Source organism: Hippoglossus stenolepis, chromosome 10, assembly GCF_022539355.2.
Source record: "Hippoglossus stenolepis isolate QCI-W04-F060 chromosome 10, HSTE1.2, whole genome shotgun sequence".
NCBI classification, from domain to species: Eukaryota; Metazoa; Chordata; class Actinopteri; order Pleuronectiformes; family Pleuronectidae; genus Hippoglossus; species Hippoglossus stenolepis.
In genome coordinates, this window is record NC_061492.1 from 26,359,100 (window position 1) to 26,363,269 (window position 4,170).

The 4,170-nt window shown below is 46.8% G+C and overlaps 8 non-coding genes across 8 annotated transcripts; all 8 read left to right on the forward strand.

The window, feature by feature from the left end:
- Positions 1-211: 211 nt before the first annotated feature.
- On the forward strand, positions 212-398 carry LOC124852776. The gene has a single exon (XR_007033199.1). It is a non-coding gene; the product is annotated as a U2 spliceosomal RNA (small nuclear RNA).
- Positions 399-893: 495 nt separating this feature from the next.
- Positions 894-1,006, forward strand: LOC124853167. The gene has a single exon (XR_007033510.1). It is a non-coding gene; the product is annotated as a U5 spliceosomal RNA (small nuclear RNA).
- Positions 1,007-1,183: 177 nt separating this feature from the next.
- On the forward strand, positions 1,184-1,373 carry LOC124854118. The gene has a single exon (XR_007034367.1). It is a non-coding gene; the product is annotated as a U2 spliceosomal RNA (small nuclear RNA).
- A 494-nt stretch (positions 1,374-1,867) lies between these two features.
- Positions 1,868-1,982, forward strand: LOC124853328. Its single transcript, XR_007033671.1, has one exon. It is a non-coding gene; the product is annotated as a U5 spliceosomal RNA (small nuclear RNA).
- A 176-nt stretch (positions 1,983-2,158) lies between these two features.
- On the forward strand, positions 2,159-2,349 carry LOC124854130. Its single transcript, XR_007034379.1, has one exon. It is a non-coding gene; the product is annotated as a U2 spliceosomal RNA (small nuclear RNA).
- Positions 2,350-2,843: 494 nt separating this feature from the next.
- On the forward strand, positions 2,844-2,953 carry LOC124853539. The gene has a single exon (XR_007033881.1). It is a non-coding gene; the product is annotated as a U5 spliceosomal RNA (small nuclear RNA).
- A 178-nt stretch (positions 2,954-3,131) lies between these two features.
- On the forward strand, positions 3,132-3,319 carry LOC124854362. The gene has a single exon (XR_007034606.1). It is a non-coding gene; the product is annotated as a U2 spliceosomal RNA (small nuclear RNA).
- Positions 3,320-3,815: 496 nt separating this feature from the next.
- On the forward strand, positions 3,816-3,926 carry LOC124853782. The gene has a single exon (XR_007034121.1). It is a non-coding gene; the product is annotated as a U5 spliceosomal RNA (small nuclear RNA).
- Positions 3,927-4,170: the final 244 nt, after the last annotated feature.

Here is a 4,170-nt window from a genome sequence, read left to right on the forward strand (position 1 = left end):
GAATATATTTTGGCAGGCTTTGCTGTATGGCTGAGCCTTATGAGGGTGTGAAAGTCAAAGAGCTGTCTAGGTCAGAAATCAAGCGCCACAAAGGAGAGCTTGGGCGGAGGTGATAAGCAGCAGCCATTGTTATGCACACCTCACGAGCGGGGTACCACAACAAGTGAGATTTGTGCCAAGAGCTTGGCGTGGACATCAACACTTGGGGCTTATCGCCTCTCGGCCTTTTGGCTAAGATCAAGTGTAGTATCTGTTCTTATCAGTTTAATATCTGATATGTCCTCTATATGAGGACTACATATTAAGCAGATTTTGGCATGAGGGCAGAAATTTGGAGCTTGCTCCTTTCTCTCACGCATCGACCTAGCATTGCAGTGCTAGAGAGCAGTGCACTCTGTTCTTACCTTGTAGAAAACCAAACACTCAAACAATTGTCGCGTATCAAAGTGAATTCTACACTGGCTCAATGAAACTGAGGTAACGGCCTGGCACACACAAGTGTGTGAAACCGCTCTGATGGCTCACTGCTTAGTGGCGTGACCATGCAGAGGTCACAATGAGCTTGAACTGGATTCAAATTGAGTTAGAAGCGTTTGTCAAGAATGAAACTTGCTTTCACTCAAGACCTTCTGGGAGACTTGGTGAGAAACCAAGTCAGCATTTTGGAGCGAATGTAAGTGGTTCAGGGATGTATTGCTTAGGCAGGCTTAAAAGCCAATCACAGTAGTCAGGGCAGGAGGTAATAAAGACGTGTATAATTTTGGTTGGCAGATGGGGCGGGTTGGGAATGTTGCATACTGGGATCTGACATGCGGAAAGCAAAGAGAGGCCTACCGTGAAGGTGGTGACTGTGACCGAGAGGCTCCTCTGCTGCTCTCAACAGAGGGCCATGCTGACTCTGGTTTCTCTTCATAACGCACAAGTCTTTCGCCTTTTACTAAAGACTTCCGTGGAGAGGAACAAACATGAGTTGAATATATTTTTGGCAGGCTTTGCTGTATGGCTGAGCCTTATGAGAGTGAAAAGTCAAAGAGCTGTCTAGGTCAGAAATCAAGCGCCACAAAGGAGAGCTTGGGCGGAGGTGATAAGCAGCAGCCATTGTTATGCACACCCTCTGAGCGGGGTACCACAACAAGTGAGATTTGTGCCAAGAGCTTGGCGTGGACATCAACACTTGGGGCTTATCGCTTCTCGGCCTTTTGGCTAAGATCAAGTGTAGTATCTGTTCTTATCAGTTTAATATCTGATATGTCCTCCATATGAGGACTACATATTAAGCAGATTTTTGCATGAGGGCAGTAATTTGGAGCTTGCTCCTTTCTCTCCACGCATCGACCTAGCATTGCAGTGCCGCTGGGAGCGGTGCACTCTGTTCTTACCTTGTAGAAAACCAAACACTCAAACAATTGTCGCGTATCAAAAGTGAATTCTACACTGGCTCAATGAAACTGAGGTAACGGCCTGGCACACACAAGTGTGTGAAACCGCTCTGATGGCTCACTGCTTAGTGGCGTGACCATGCAGAGTCACAATGAGCTTGAACTGGATTCAAATTGAGTTAAAGCGTTTGTCAAGAATGAAACTTGCTTTCACTCAAGACCTTCTGGGAGACTTGGTGAGAAACCAGAGTCAGCATTTTGGAGCGAATGTAAGTGGTTCAGGGATGTATTGCTTAGGCAGGCTAAAGCCAATCACAGTAGTCAGGGCAGGAGGTAATAAAGACGTGTATAATTTTGGTTGGCAGATGGGAGCGGGTTAGGAATGTTGCATACTGGGATCTGACATGCGGAAAGCAAAGAGAGGCCTACCGTGAAGGTGGTGACTGTGACCGAGAGGCTCCTCTGCTGCTCTCCAACAGAGGCCATGCTGACTCTGGTTTCTCTTCATAACGCACAAGTCTTTCGCCTTTTACTAAAGACTTCCGTGGAAAGGAACAAACATGAGTTGAATATATTTTTGCAGGCTTTGCTGTATGGCTGAGCCTTATGAAATTGTGAAAAGTCAAAGAGCTGTCTAGGTCAGAAATCAAGCGCCACAAAGGAGGGCTAGGCGGAGGTGATAAGCAGCAGCCATTGTTATGCACACCTACGAACGGGGTACCACAACAAGTGAGATTTGTGCCAAGAGCTTAGCGTGGACATCCAACACTTGGGGCTTATCGGCTTCTCGGCCTTTTGGCTAAGATCAAGTGTAGTATCTGTTCTTATCAGTTTAATATCTGATATGTCCTCTATATGAGGACTACATATTAAGCAGATTTTTGGCATGAGGGCAGAAATTTGGAGCTTGCTCCTTTCTCTCCACGCATCGACCTAGCATTGCAGTGCCGCTGGGAGCAGTGCACTCTGTTCTTACCTTGTAGAAAACCAAACACTCAAACAATTGTCGCGTATCAAAGTGAATTCTACACTGGCTCAATGAAACTGAGGTAACGGCCTGGCACACAAGTGTGTGAAACCGCTCTGATGGCTCACTGCTTAGTGGCGTGACCATGCAGGGTCTCAATGAGCTTGAACTGGATTCCAAATTGAGTTAGAAGCGTTTGTCAAGAATGGAAACTTGCTTTCACTCAAGACCTTCTGGGAGACTTGGTGAGAAACCAGAGTCAGCATTTTGGAGCGAATGTAAGTGGTTCAGGGATGTATTGCTTAGGCAGGCTTAAAAGCCAATCACAGTAGTCAGGGCAGGAGGTAATAAAGGCGTGTATAATTTTGGTTGGCAGATGGAGGCGGGTTGGGAATGTTGCATACTGGGATCTGACATGCGGAAAGCAAAGAGGCCTACCGTGAAGGTGGTGACTGTGACCGAGAGCTCCTCTGCTGCTCTCCAACAGAGGGCCATGCTGACTCTGGTTTCTCTTCATAACACAAGTCTTTCGCCTTTTACTAAAGACTTCCGTGGAGAGGAACAAACATGAGTTGAATATATTTTGGCAGGCTTTGCTGTATGGCTGAGCCTTATGAAGTGTGAAAAGTCAAAGAGCTGTCTAGGTCAGAAATCAAGCGCCACAAAGGAGAGCTTGGGCGGAGGTGATAAGCAGCAGCCATTGTTATGCACACCTACGAGCGGGGTACCACAACAAGTGAGATTTGTGCCAAGAGCTTGGCGTGGACATCCAACACTTGGGGCTTATCGCTTCTCGGCCTTTTGGCTAAGATCAAGTGTAGTATCTGTTCTTATCAGTTTAATATCTGATATGTCCTCTATATGAGGACTACATATTAAACAGATTTTGGCATGAGGGCAGTAATTTGGAGCTTGCTCCTTTCTCTCACCATCGACCTAGCATTGCAGTGCCGCTGGGAACGGTGCACTCTGTTCTTACCTTGTGAAAACCAAACACTCAAACAATTATCGCGTATCAAAGTGAATTCTACACTGGCTCAATGAAACTGAGGTACTTCGGCCCTGGCACACACAAGTGTGTGAAACCGCTCTGATGGCTCACTGCTTAGTGGCGTGACCATGCAGGGTCACAATGAGCTTGAACTGGATTCAAATTGAGTTAGAAGCGTTTGTCAGAATGGAAACTTGCTTTCACTCAAGACCTTCTGGGAGACTTGGTGAGAAACCAGAGTCAGCATTTTGGAGCGAATGTAAGTGGTTCAGGGATGTATTGCTTAGGCAGGCTTAAAACCAATCACAGTAGTCAGGGCAGGAGGTAATAAAGCGTGTATAATTTTGGTTGGCAGATGGGGAGGCGGGTTGGGAATGTTGCATACTGGGATCTGACATGCGGAAAGCAAAGAGGCCTACCGTGAAGGTGGTGACCATGACCGAGGGAATCCTCTGCTGCTCTCCAACAGAGGCCATGCTGACTCTGGTTTCTCTTCATACGCACAAATCTTTCGCCTTTTATAAAGACTTCCGTGGAAAGGAACAAACATGAGTTGAATATATTTTTGGCAGGCTTTGCTGTATGGCTGAGCCTTATGAAGTGTGAAAGTCAAAGAGCTGTCTAGGTCAGAAATCAAGCGCCACAAAGGAGAGCTTGGGCGGAGGTGATAAGCAGCAGCCATTGTTATGCACACCCTACGAGCGGGGTACCACAACAAGTGAGATTTGTGCCAAGAGCTTAGCGTGGACATCAACACTTGGGGCTTATCAGCTTCTCGGCCTTTTGGCTAAGATTGATTGGAGAGAGACGGAGACAAAGCAACAAAGAAGAGG